Source organism: Sardina pilchardus, chromosome 15 (genome assembly GCF_963854185.1).
Source record: "Sardina pilchardus chromosome 15, fSarPil1.1, whole genome shotgun sequence".
Taxonomy (NCBI): Eukaryota; Metazoa; Chordata; class Actinopteri; order Clupeiformes; family Clupeidae; genus Sardina; species Sardina pilchardus.
Genome location: NC_085008.1, coordinates 10,520,053 through 10,534,993, shown reverse-complemented (window position 1 = coordinate 10,534,993; position 14,941 = coordinate 10,520,053). Strand labels below are relative to the sequence as shown.

Here is a 14,941-nt window from a genome sequence, read left to right as displayed (position 1 = left end):
AAATCCTCATTTTTATATTATTAGTGGATGATTGTTTGCACAGATGAGTTTGAACAGTCGGCTTTTAAAGGGATATTCCGCCATTTTTGGAAATACGCTCATTTTCCACCTCCCCTCGAGCAAAACAATCGATATTTACCTTGTTCCCGTTCATCCAGCCATTCTGTGAGTCTGGCGATACAACTTTTAGCTTCAGCCTAGCATAGATCATTGAATCGGATTAGACCATTAGCTTCTCGCCTGCTAGCTTCATGTTTAAAAGTGACTACGATTTCTGGTAATTTTCCCATTTAAAACGTGTCTCCTCTCAAGTTAGAAAGTGCAATAAGACCAACTGAAAATGAAACCTGCCGTTTTTCTAGGCTGATTTGACATGGAACTAAACTCTCATCTGGCGTAATAATCAAGGCAACTTGCAAACTACTGGCACTACTACTGCTTGTTGTCTATGGGGACTATTTTCAGATGCTGCGTACGATATCACTGCACCTATGGTACGTTTGCAAGTTGCCTTGATTATTACGCCAGTTGAGAGCGTAGTTCCATGTCAAATCAGCCTAGAAAAACGGCAGGTTTCATTTTCAGTTGGTCTTATTGCACTTTCTAACTTGAGAGGAGACACGTTTTAAATGGGAAAATTACCAGAAATTGTAGTCACTTTTAAACATGAAGCTAGCAGGCGAGAAGCTAATGGTCTAATCCGATTCAATGATCTATGCTAGGCTGAAGCTAAAAGTTGTATCGCCAGACTCACAGAATGGCTGGATGAACGGGAACAAGGTAAATATCGATTGTTTTGCTCGAGGGGAGGTGGAAAATGAGCGTATTTCCAAAAATGGCGGAATATCCCTTTAAATGGTGTAAAAAGCTCTTGTGTTTTGGGTCTGAATGGATTCTATTTTCTCTCCTCCCACTTCTCTCCATTTTGTGCTGTGGATTATGTGTTATTATATCTTGTGGCAAATTGTAACACAATATATCAGATTTGTATGTGCATATTTCCCTTGAAGAGAACATGACCATTAGCTTCCTAAATGATAACTTAGGCCTATGTTGTCACTATAAAAGAGCATTGTTGTCCATCAGTCAGGAACTTGAATGTTAGTTGCCCATAAAGAGCCTTGTTCACTGTGATCAGTGGTACCAGCCACATGCAGAGAGAAAGCCATGTGCAAAGAATAGCGTTTATTGAACAGTTATGGTTCAAACCCACTGTGCGTTCATTTCAATACAGAGAAGGATTTGAACCCCCCCCCCCCCCCCCAACAAGTGCCTTAGCGAGCACTCACAGCACTGGGTGGATCACATGGAGAAAAGGCACACCACAGATTACAGCGTGGGCAAAAGGAGAGGAATTTTAGGGCCACTCTAGAGCAGTATCATGCCGCCCATCACTGGGTGTGCATGAGGCCTACTGCTACTGCTACTGCACCGCAGATGCATCGGCCTGTGTTATTTTCCACTGGGGAGTCTGAATGGTGATGTTTGTTTATTGTAGTGAACAGCTACGGTCTCTTACAAGTGCAAAACTAACCTTTTCAACTGCAACAAACAAAATCATATTCGTAAAAGGGAATCAATGTTATGCTGACTACAAGCAGGATGGCCTTGGCATGTTTGATTAACAGAAATATGTGAATTGAACCAGTGTAGGTTAGATTACCAGCTCGTAGTTCATCCTATGTTCTGTATAAACAGGCTATGGTATGCTGCTGTGAATTTGGAAGGCCTGTACGATAATGCTATTGCCCTAGTTTCAAAGTGACCATGTGTCTCATATCAAGAACACGTCTATAGAATTCTCATGCCTCTCTGTGGCGTTGTTCCGAGCGGACTTTTTCAGAGCGAGAGAGTTCTCCCCCCATCTGTCACCCTTGCACTCCTCATGTTTTGGGTGTAACATCTACAATAGAAAAAAGGGGGAAATCCATCTAGACATGCTCCTTTTGTTCTGTCTGAATGAGAGAGTCGTCTTTCATGACTTGGAAGCTGAGCTGATATAGAGAGAGCAAGGAAAATGTAATGTTGGGTATTACAACTGTAGCAGTGAAGATTTGTAGTTGATGGGGGTAGTCACAGGTGAATGAACCTTAGTGCATTGGGCAAGATGTTATGTTGCATTGTAAATGTTTGGTACTTGGTTGCCAATCATCTTTGAACTGAAACCGCTGAATATGTTTGCAGTATTGCGTGGTGTGGTCTGTTTGCTGCTAGTAGTATCAGTTGATGATTTAAATAAGTTCAGTTTTAGTCATAGGAAAAATAAGCATGGTTTTGAAATTGCCATACAGACATAATTTCTTGAATTTCCCCTTGGGGATCAAAGTATCTATTATCTATCTATCTATCTATCTATTTGGTGCTAGAACATAAACAGAGCAAAATATTTCCAACCATTCCTAACTTTTGAAAGAATGCATCAAGTGTTGTGAGGTAAAAGCAGTGGTTGAATGGCAGGATTTTGAGCCAGTCATAGTTCCACTCTGATTTGTAATTCTTAAAATCTGAAAAAAAGAACAGCATTTAGCCTGTATGTATGGTGGTCCTTGCTTTGTCATACTATGGTAGGTCTCTCTTGGTCAAGGGAACTGTGCTCCTGCACCTGCCTTCACCACACTGACCTGCTGCTGCTGCCCCCTCAGCACGGTCACTGCGATAGTAGAGTCACCGACCAACTGGAACTGAGAACAAGTGTGAATGGAGTTAGGTCTCTGCATTCCGTCTCACTGTTGACTACAGTTGTTCATTTCATGTCAAATTAGCAGATCTTATTTTTGAGGATTATGCGTTTATTGCTTCTGCCAAGAAGGTTATATTTTGGCTGTTGTTTATTTGGCTTGTCTGTAAGCAAGATTACACAAACACTACTGTTCCATTTGTCAGGACACTTGGTGGAAAGGTGTAGCATGTCCTAAAGAAGACAACATGTAGTTTTGGACCAGGTCAGAGTCCTGGGGGATGCACAAACCTAGCTTTGCTATCGCTAACATTGTGGCTTTGTCAGATGACGGCACTCTGCAAGTGGCATTATTGTTGATTGTCAATTGTTACATCACACTTGGCTAAGAGATATGTGACGCTGTGTGCTGTGCAAAATAAGTTACCTGCCACGCTGTTCAAATTATAACTGTTTCTGAATAATCATTGACTACAAACTCAATGACTCTCAAAAAAATCAGTAATCTAACCTCAGATAGAGTTAGCCTGTGTCCTTCTAAGTACCATTGGCTGAGAAGAAAGCAAATTATAATCTTTCTCATATTAAGCCTGGACGACTTTGCTGCATGTTGTGCAATTTTCTACCTGTATGTATTCTGTTTTGTAGCCAATAAAACTATTAAGTTTCTTTCTTACATAAAATATGAAGCTACCACCAAAGTCGGCAAACATTTAAACTGTTGAAGAGAAAAGGAATTGCTTTACCTAGCTTTAAAATGTCCACTCTATGGTAATACCAGAGAACATCTCTCTCATTGTTTTTTACAGATCCTGAGCATTTGACAGTAGATTCTTCTCCCGATAGCAGAACAAGCATGTGCAGCAGAGTTGAAACAAGGGGAGCTTGTCCACCACTTAATTGATCGCAGACGGCCATTCACTTGGATGGATTTAAAAAAAAGGCTAAAATGTGTTGCCAGATATACTTGCCAACACATTGGCAGCCATCGATATATGTGTTGGAAACACTGATTCATGAGTAAGACAGCATACTTATTCAAGTTTTTTCCCCCCATCTTTTGCAGGTGTATTGATTGACAATAATTCCCACTGCTTTCAACTTGTTGACGGCGAGCATTTGAACCACGCTTGGTCACATGGTAAGGAAACTCTTTGATGTTCTCCAACAGTATGCACATCTGCATCTTGATGGATTCAAGGCAAAACTGACTTCTTGATTAAATCTAAAACCCGAACTTGAATAAGAGATTGTGAATCTCATGTCATATCCATTAATTACTCATCAGATATTTTGCACCTGCTGTGTGTCAGTAAAAATGAGTAAATATAGGTATCCCTGCTCACTGTACTGTCATTTCTTATTCTTGAAGCCTGTGTGTTGTGCTTGTTGTGCTTTCAAATTAGTAAATGGGGAAAAAAAAGTTGTGGAATCTATTAGTCTACTAGATTTAAATACCCATACATCTTGGCTGTAACTGGAAGATTGCATATTCTGTAGCTAGGCATATCTCAAAAGTAAAGGATTTGGACACATTTGGATTTAACAGTGGCTGTTGTCATATGATATAGATTGATTGATTGATTGATTGATAGATGTATTGATTATTCGCCATTTTCACCCAGAGAGAAGAAATGCTTTTCTCATTGGCTGGTTGGGTGGCTATTAAGTCTGAATAACAGGATATACATATGAAATCAATCTGGTAAAAAAAGAAAAGTTCTATATCAATGCTCATTGAACGATAACTATAACAACCATAGAAAATGACGGTTGAGCCTAAAACCAGGCTTTGAATCATCTGGAAGCAAGGTTACTTGTTATCCGTTATCACTTTCTGGACCAAAGAAAGTTGTACAACAAACGGAACAAGTTGGCTTTGTATTAAACAGAACCACTTGTTTCCTTCGCGTGCTATGAAGGCATGACTATTGGCTATAGTAGCAACTATATAAGCATATAGTAAGCGAGACAAAGGCCTTCGAAATGTCCCGATATACGGAATGAATGGACTTAGTAGAGGAAAGTTATTTGCCTTTTTAGGCAGCCTTTATCCCTAGCTTTAAACCGTTAAGGGATACCAGCAGCATAGTGTTTTTGCAAGATGGTGGATAGTTGGGTTGTAAGTGTAAGAATGTGTTTCATCTGATCTGATGTAGTACTTTGGCCTTGGTATTTCAGAAACTGTGTCAGTTGCAATATGCTTGTGTAATGGGTGACTTGTTAAAGAAGGATGCTACTGGACAAAATCTGTCATGGGAATATGGATGCTGGATTCCTATGATGAAAGTTGAGGTTGTAGATCAAAATTCTGTTGCTGTGTACACACCAAAACAATAGGCTTATACTTATCCTCCTCCTAAATGTGAGTGTGTTCATTGACCTACATTCCCGTTGAAACCAAACCAGTAGGTGAAGTGATTATCATGAGGGTCTGGTACCAGCTAGTGGAAAGGACAATAAAGGCATCTATTTTACTTCACATTCACTCTCATAATAGAATACCACGATTATTATGAAATGATGAGCCCACTGAGACATTTCTGCTGATAAACCTTTTTGGCCTAGAATGCAGCTCCATAAATCTTTTCTTGTGTTACCAATGTTTTTGCTTTTCTTTTGTTAAAACCTCTTGTCTTATGGTTACAGTTTTCTTCTTGTTCAGTTGCTCTGCATTCTACCGTCAGAGCAGGTAGTGAGCTTGCGTTGTTGTGAAACATGTTTTTTGGACTTAACTATGCTACTATGTTAGGCACTATGCACCATACAATAGCTCATACAGGCACATGAAGATGCAGTTTTATGGCTGTAAAATGTGACAGAAAAATGCTATTGTATTAGCTATGTATAATTGTATGACAAAAAAAAAATACCATTTTCAGTGAGATTTACTTTTCACCCTCTCTATAAAATGGCATTCCAGTGTCGTACGTTTAGAATTCTTCCATGTGGTGAACTCGGTAAAAGGTTAGGGTGACCGGATTAAGGACAGTCTTGTCTTCCTAGCTCACGGTCTTTGTTCTGAACTGGTGAGATGCTCTCATGTCCTGAGTAATTTGTCACGGCTGTCAAGGGAACAGCCATTTCAAATATGCGTAGAAACAGTAACCTTTCAGCGGCTGTACTGTTATGCCACACCTCAAGGCCCGGATGAGTCTGGTTGATCTGGCTTGTTTTTTGTCTATTTTGTTAGAACTCAAGGAGCTTTAATTTAAGTAGACGAAGACTTGGTTTGCTCAGGCCCAGGCACTATTTCTGTGTTACAATTTTCCTGCGTGTTCGGGAAGGATGAGACAGTGTTGTTCTGTTGTGGATGATGGTGATTTGTGCACTTGTGTAAGGGGTCCCGTTTTTTGGCTTTATTTGTTCCATTTTTCAGGACGAAACATACAAATGGTATCTAAACATCTGCTTCCTCATTGGTATGCTGGAATCTCCCACTAAGGATGACGGTCCTGCCGAATCTTTGCTTTCTTGAGATGTTGTTTATTCATTCTGCACTATGAACAGTGCATTATTTTCCCCTGTCAATTCACAAAACGCTTCCACAAGGACAAAACGCTTCCACCTCCACCCTTTTCTGCATTAATGGTGAGACAAGTAAAAGCTAGAGGAAAGGCAGTGGGCAAGAGAATAGTAAGGAAGCTAAAGAACTGGAAGGACATGTAATTAACACACGTAAACAGATGAAGCAGGTATGTGTGGAATATTGGGGTTGTGTACAACTCCGCTCTTGAGCAATGAGGCCTACAAAAGGAGAGTGGTACAATTTCACTATTAGAATGTAAATCGCACAGTTATATCTACTAATACTCAATGTGTAAGTTGAGTTTTTAGTCAGAGCAAATTCAGTATCTGTTGTAATGTTAGCCATCAGATTTTACCAATAATTCTGACATTCCCTGGAGAGCCCATTCAGCAGCTGCCCATGCTATGTTTGATTTTACTGGTGTAACAAACATCATGGAAGAAGAAGTATGCCAGTGCACATTTTTCAGCAAATATATTTGATTTTATGGGACGAGCTGAAAGGATTTTTAACTTGGCACGATATTGCTGAGCTAGGGCTGCAGCTATCGATTCTTTTTGGAATCGAGTATTTGAGTACAGTAGTATTGTCATGTCCAAAATACTGCATTTCTGCAGTACAGGGGCTTCTGTGCAGTACAAAGCCGCTTTTTCGTGTACAAAATATTGCATTTCCTGCGTAAGAACTGCAAATATTTCCTTCAGAACTGCAGTTCAACTTAGAAAGGTAGGTAAGTTTCCACAGCTTAACTTCATTTTGACTCACGACATTAGGCTACAGCAGCTACAAATACAGTACTTTAACTAGCTAATACATTCAATCAAATAGCATCAATGTTTACGTTGTGTCGGTTAGTAAGCTTGTGTTAAAGAAACACTGTGTGAACATCAACCTGAACAAGTTGAAGTATCTTCTACACAGTCTGTGCTCTAGCCGTGTCATAAAAATAGTCAGTAGAGAAGTCAAGCATCGTACCATTGACAGCGCGATGTCAGCGATACGTGGTCTTTTGGCCTGTTATATAGTTTACCATAGCTGAATAGGTTATGATGATCAAGCTTTAGCAGCTTAATTATTTTAAAAGACCTAGGCTTTCAGCTGATTTAAAAAGATATCTAATTAATGACATGCTCTGTGATTAATTAATTGCAAGCTACTTTGCTGTGAGAAGCATTTAGAAATCTGTCAGATTTGCCCTCAACATGAAGTGATCAAGTAAACAAGGCAGAGCACTGTGATGTTTAATAATTGATGGCCAACAACAAATAATTTGATGGATTTGTATTAATGAACACATTGTCTTTTGCCCTGATTGACCCATCTCACAGTTTGTCTAAATCTACTAATCAACTAACTAAATTAGGTAACACCAGACCGCAACAATAAAACACTGATCAAATCTTGCTTGCTTGCAAGCCTGTCATCCATGTCCTGAAAATGTGTGAAAATGCAGTAGCAATATCCATGTCCAGGATGCTGATTACGGACACTGTGACACTGGTTTACAACCAAACTCATTTCATGTTGTAGAGGTGAGCGCGTGTGACCATTGCACACTGCGTTTGTTGAAGCACTAAGGCAAATGAGGGTTCGATCGCAGTGTTTTCACAACACAACAAAGGCTTATTTGCTGTAAATCTAGGCCAAGCCATGTGTGTGTGGAGTTAGGGGCATAGGGAGAGTTGGGGCCTGTGTGAGTTTCCGTTGTGTAAAAAGGTGGTCTTATCTCACCCTCGTGTTGGCTCCAGCACCAGTCACTCCATCTGTTCTGCCATCCCGCTAGTCTCACTACAAAGAACATGTGAAAAGGAACAAAGGCTGGCTCGACAGAAAATGGACGCTACTGAGTGGTTCTGTGAATGTTAGTGTAAAAAAAAAATAGTATAAAGAGTATAGAAAATAAATTTAGATATCCCTCCTGCTTTAAAAGTGTTTTTCCTCCTTGAATTTCTCCCATGAGTCTGAGACTGTAGAAGAGAGGAGAACAAAAATCTGTGACAGAGACTGAGAGATGAGCACTTGCAGCTAAGGTCCTCTCATGCATCCATCTAGGACTAGGCCCACACCTGGGGCCAAGTCTGCCGAGCATTCAAGACAAATGGGATCTCGCTCGTTTTGACTCGTTCGTTCAGCCATGCTGTGAGCGTTCTTTTTTTTAAATTAATGAATCTGTACTCTATCCACTCCTCTTTTAGATGTCTGCCCACATTATACTCTATTTTAGATTTATTTGGGAGCTGTTTTGATGACCCGTGGGCCGTGGCAGTTTTCAATTTTATGTGTTTAATACTCCAATGCTGTTGTGGCAGTATTGTCACAGTATCATAAATGACCATCTCAGTCCAACAAAAGTATCAGAATTTTGACTAAAGTGAAATAGGATTGAAGTGGGTTCAGTGGATAAATTCAAATGTGCTATCGGTTCTGTCATAGCATTTTTAAATTTACCTGGCAAGCAAGAAAATGCTTATATATTGAACTGCAGAATAACATTGGCAAGAAAATGTTTTCAACAGGAGAGCCGTTGTAAAAAAAAAAGCCCAATGTCGCAAACACTGTCTCAGAAGAGCATGCAGTGCATACTGATATGGTAAAGCTGATTTTGCAGTGGAAAGTGGAAGCTCAGTAAAACCCCTCACACTCCATCTCAGCTCTCTCTAGTGACTCATCCACTGGCTGCTCAGAAGAAAATGGCTCTGAAGATGACCTGCTTGCATCTTAGAGTTGCATTTACTGTATGTAGTAGTGCTGAAATGAGATTCATTGAAATGCTGCGTGTCTGTTTAAGCTCAGTCTGACTATTCACTTGAATCAAATGCCAAACGGTGTATTTCAGCATTCAGCTCCTTCCTCTGCTGGAAGGAGTTTTGTCGTATACTGGAAATGACAAGGAGTACCTATGAATATACTGTGAAAGAATCAAGGGAGATGTGTTATGTTGTCTGCCATCAGCATGAATGAACTTTTGTCCTTTTGTCTTTGTTGTTGCAGGTGCTAAGACTGTCGGACAGAAAGCCAGTGCAACTTTTGAATTGGGGTAAAAGAATTGATACTGTGGTGAGTAGGCTATTAATGGCATCATCGCCAGTGAAATGAATGCTCTATATTGTGCGTCACCTCTGCTCCGCATGAAACACTGTCCTGTGTTACTTGCATCCAGTGAGTTTCTTGAGCTATTAGCATAAGCTCAGAAGTTTGTGATGTAATGCTACCCTCAGATAGCGTGTGAGTTGTTTGTTTTCAAGTGCTCAGTGAGTGGAGTATATAAGCTGTAGGGATTCTTTAATCTCACTTTGTAAAATGGTGGCAGTCCTGTGTATCTCATATTTCAGTATCTAGGCCAATTGCACTTTGCTCTAGTGTGAAGCTAGGGCCACCAGAATGTACCATAGTTACAGTGATAATCACAGAAAACCCTCATAGTGACGACCACAACGTTTGTGAATTTGATGAATGAGGTATTCTCATTGAGGTTGCTGCAGTCCACAATACTCAAAATAGCCACATTGGCGTCAAATCATTCAGCTTAGTGACTGAAAAACAGAGTTTTCAGCCTTTCCTTTTTGCAAAGCATTTGAAAGCACTTTACCCCAAACACTCCCCCCCCCCCCCCCCCCCCAGTGCTGGCATCAGCCCCCATGCTCCAAATTTGGATAAAGCCTGGCCTTGTTGCAGTTTTAAAGAGTTGCGAGTAGCTGACCTTGAATAAGTAACCCATTACACATTTCTCTTGGGAGTGGAAGTGCGGAGGGAGAGGCTTGCAGGAGTAGCACTAGGGGAGAGTTCAGTTGGTTGGACAGCAGTGGGCTGGTGTGTCTGAGGAGATCTGAGTGCCAGAGATAAAAATTAATTCATTATTGATCAGTCCTGCTCTGCGCCTCCCCCAAGCGTAGAGACGCTGAGTAGGCCTCATTATTCGCCTGTCCTCCAGCTACCTGTTCTACCCCGTGGTTTGTCACAGACGTTTTGAAGTATTTTTGAAACGTGCTTTTGGCACTTGGCCAGCAAAAAAAGAACCCCGATAATCTCATGGTGATATGGCCACCTCTGTTTGAGTGAAATGGGGAAAAGTTCAAGTGACAATTTTTATTTTGTGATTTGTACAACTGTGGGTTGTCTAAGGAAATGGCAGACACAAAGCTATTCGTCTGCATGCTCCTCTGAACAAAGCTGCTGGCATCCATAATTCCCAGTCGAGATAAGAGCAGAATAACACAACCTCTGTAGACTTAGCAGTCATAGACCATGTAAGAGATAAACGACCTGCTTGTCAAGGTCAAGGCCATGGTATTTCCTGTTGCAACAGGAAGTTGATGGCTGTCTGTGTAATTGTTAACATTTGCCAAGCTCTGATTAGCAGCAGGATAGGTGGCAATTTGAATGGCGTATCGGCCTCACTCCATGTGTGTCTTTCTGCCTGGCTGCTTTGCATAGTACACCAAGGACAGGAGCATGGCGCATTAGCTGCAGCAGTGAAAGTAATGTGTGTTGATAATAATCTCATTCTCATTCATGGTTTAGCCAGAGTGATTGCTGGCATCCTCAATTAATGATTGTGTACGTACGCCATACATTTGTTTCAACTGTGTGGGTGATCAGTTTTAATACAGTATATTGACTAAATTATGACTTTCTTTCGGCAAACAACAATGCCATTTCAAAACTGAGTATACCCAGATGGTTTGTAAAAAAAAGAAATCTTTGTAATTCATTCACAAGGAATTCCATCCACAGTCTTTTTTTTTATGTACAGTATATTTTACCCTCTATATTTTAGAAAGTTGTGTCCCTGCATGATTTTTAATTGCTGTGGTACTGTCATGAAGTTTCAAAAATCAAGTTTGGTATACTGTCAGGCACAACCACGCATATTAAGAGGTTGAAAGGGGGCTGCCAATGACTTTGCCATGACCTTCATTTATGAGAAAGGGGAGGAAATTATATGTTTGAGATCCCACAGCGTGACCAGATGTGCTGTTTACTAATGCACGGTGCCATTGTCGGTGTAGAGCTAGAATTCCACGGGCAAAATGCATGACAACATCAAATGAAATTCTTGTTTAAGATTTTAGATTAGATTTTATAGTTTCTCGAGGTCGGCTTGTTCATGTCAATCAATCAAACTTTAATACCATGGTGATAGATTAATATCATGGGAAACCATGATTGGAATCATTGGAATCTTGGACTTTATCAGTAGATAACATGCATGTGGTGGCTAAAATAGAGAGGTCACATGTTGCATTGGTGAACATAAGTACGGCACAGTAAATTCTCACTTGATTTATTGGCAGTGTGACCTATTATGAATGCTAATTTAATATTAAAGCGTTTTTAACTGTACAGATTGTATTTTCTGGGGGGTGGGGGGGGGGGGGTGCCCCATACATTCTCAAGCATATGATGCATCAGTACGTACAAGTATGCTTGCTGTATCAAAGCAAGCACTCTCTATTTGTAGCAAACCCGTTCACTTCCCTTGAGAATGACGTGACACGATGGTGTCCAGTAGTGTCCGAGAGGCAGCCCAGTGACCTGTGTCAGGCCAGCGGGACGCTAGGAGCGCCACACAAAGCCATCAAGTAGACGAGCGAACCCATTCAGGCTCCTGCCACGCACTCCCCCGCCCCCCCCCCCCCCAACTGCGCTCAAATTGGCACTGATGGATCTCGAATGCCAAACTAGGTCAAGCAGGGTGACCACATTAATCTGACCGGCACTCGTTCCTTCGCCTGGTGATTGTGTTGCATCACAAGCAGTTTACTGTCACATCAATTTTAATCCACTGTGACAGTGTCTGCTAGCGTTTTGGCGTGTAATAAGCACATTGCATTGTCTCCCTTCTGGATTGATCAGGGAAGCCTTGCCTTTGAACTTTGTCTAATTGTGTGTCTGCCGTACAGGGATGTGGACCATGTGCCGTTGGTGGTTAGAGTGAGGCGGTGGGGTGTGGGGGAGGATATCTTCAATTTGGAAATTGTTGTTGACAAAAAAATTGCAAGGGGAGCAGAACAATAAATAATTATGGGGCAGCTCCATGGAAACACTAATGGTTCTCTAAACTCTGGGATTCATAATTGGATACGTTTTGTAAGTGGATAGTAATTTTGTAATATTGCATAAGGGACGCAAATAAAAAAGTATAACCAATAAATATGGCACATTCCAGTTTCAGGGTTATTTGACAGATGCAATTTATTGGTTATTAATAGTCATAATGCTATACATTTCACCATGTTTATGGTGACAATACACATGGATTGGCGCCATCTAACAGTGTTGTTATTATTTGATCATTTATGTTTTATTATTACATGGGTTACAAAAACAATGTTACTTTTCCCCTGAGTGAGGGCAACAACCCACCGTGAAGTAATGACATTACATTGCTGTCTGGCGAGGGATCAAATGCTAATAGTTACTGTGGGTCATGCAAATTCCATCCGTTGTTTCCAAAAACACATTTGTGTTTGTAAGTGATCCTCATCTGTCATTATTGCGAAAAGGAATTCTGCCCTGCAACAGCACACATGAGCAGGTTTATTCATGTGCATGGATCCATAGATCTCACAGTGACAACAAATGCCTTCAAGAGTGAATGGTGACTGGCGTTTGATGTGATGTTTCAAAAAGAGCTGGGCCTGATCAGTTCTGATACAAGTTCTCACCAAGGGCGTATCTCTGCAGTCCGCATTTATATCCAATCAAGGACCACATAAGAAGGCAACACTAACATAAAAAATAACATCAACCATAAATAAATTCCAATGCATTTAATTCCATGACTTCTCGATGGAATGTCATGACTTGTCGATATGTCGATGTAACGTATGTGCCAATATTCTGATGCTGTTGAACTTGTGTTCATTTTGGGGACCATGAATAGGCCTGGTCTTGCTAAGAAGAGCTAGTCACATTTTAATTTCAAACATTTAACAGGCTGCCCTTTCCATTTTTAACATCTTTTCACATTTTTATGAATTTTGATTTTTGTGTAATCATGGTTTGATTGCTGATATTGTTATGCAGTGAGAGATTTTGCCAGCATCGTGGCACCTCAAGTTTAGGACACAGGTTCCCCCACCCCCTTCTTTTTTTTGTGGCAGACTTATGCAAGAGTAAGCCCTTTGTGTTTTGTGCGGGGAGTCCTGCCGAGTGCCTTTTGTGGATCAAGTTCATGGTTGATTAGGGAGGTGCCTGAAAAGCTGGCTGTAATGCCGCCAAACAAATATTCAGCCCCAGGTGTTGTCGGGAAAGGCCAAGGGTGATGAATAATCCCCTGTGTACGTGTGCGTGTGTGTATCAGTGGACGTATGCGTGCATACATGCTTCGATTTTTGTGTAGGCCCGCCCACTGGATGTACGCATAGTTTTATCAGAATGCATGTTGTATTATGAGCACTTCTAATCATTTTGCTGAGAGCAAGTGTTTATGTTAGCGTTTGTTTAATGACCAGGTATGGAGCAAGAAACAGTAGCCTACTGTGTGCGTTGTTCAGCTGGAGGAAAAAGATTAGATTTGTTGTGTGCGTGTTTGACTGGATTTGTGTGCTACATTTGTGCTTCCACTGGCAATAGATTTTATTACACATTGTCTCTGGTTGCATGCCAAAAAAGTGTGTGTGTGTGTGTGAGAGAGAGAGCGAGAGAGAGAGAGGGGGAGGGGGGAGAGAGACAGATAGAGAAAGAGATTTGAAGCCTTGTTTTTTTGTGTGTACTTAGTGCACAAACATTCAGTTGCACCAGAAATTAAAATGTAAGAGTAAAATGCTATCTATCTGTTTTAGGCTTAGACTTAATTGTAACCAGGTCTGTGAGGACCACTCCAATAGTGTAAAGAGCCTGTTCTTATATGGAGGGTTTCTCGCTGTCTGTGTTTTAATTTTTGTTACTGGAGCATTCGATGCACAACTTAGCGTATGCAGAACTGTTCCACCAGCACCTACCCTGACATGATCACCGTAGCAGCAAAGGCCCACGAGAAATCCCCTTGTTTGTACGTATACCCAGGTAGAGTTTACAGTGCTTGTAAACTGTAAACAGTGGGAGTACTTTTAATCATGTGTCTTAGCACAGGCTAGCGCCTCCATAACTGACATATTTGCTCTGCCTCTTTACAAGGCTGCAGAGGAAGGGAATTTCCCCTCCCTCCCACCCAGCCCCTATAGCAGCCTGTGATCCCAAACACACGGAATTCCCTTCCTCAGTCCTGCAGTGGCACATGGATTGCAAAGCCTGTAGTGCGACTGGCTTTGAGGAGAGCGGCTCTCCATTGTGTCAATAGCTGTTGTTCGATAGTCTAGATGTGCACTTTTCCCTGTAGCAGGAATTTAATTGGCCGATGCCTTTAGATGAAACAAATTGATTCATGGCTTCTTCCGAGGGAGCACATCACTCCGTTTTTTATCAGCAACACACCATGTAATTGGTCATCTACACTGATGTGTCAGCTCTAGTAAGGCACACTTTGATTGGACAGAGATCAGTAGCATAATTTTACCGTGGTTTTACACGAATGTCGCATCCGGAAGCAGTGGTTACATGATACGCACCACTCTCTAATAAAGAGGCTCTACTTAATCTCTGCCCCTGATAATGACCACTAATATCCATCATTGTAATAAATTGATCCCTTACATTACCACTCTCTATATTCAGCCACACCACCTAATTAGGAAGGGGATGTACAAGCATGGGCTTTTGCAGAGAAATTCTGAGGAATAGGCTATAGCAGC

General features: G+C 41.1%; 1 protein-coding gene across 2 annotated transcripts in view; it reads left to right on the top strand.

Annotated features, from left to right (window-relative positions):
- Positions 1-14,941, top strand: part of tbl1xr1a (TBL1X/Y related 1a) — a 43,974-nt gene that overhangs the window by 19,240 nt on the left and 9,793 nt on the right. The window contains exons 2-3 of one of the 2 annotated variants that reach the window (XM_062555417.1): positions 3,744-3,818; positions 9,198-9,263. The gene's annotated coding sequence lies outside the window, so the exon portion shown is untranslated. The remainder of the gene's footprint in view (positions 1-3,743; positions 3,819-9,197; positions 9,264-14,941) is intronic. The other variant, XM_062555418.1, reaches the window with a different exon arrangement.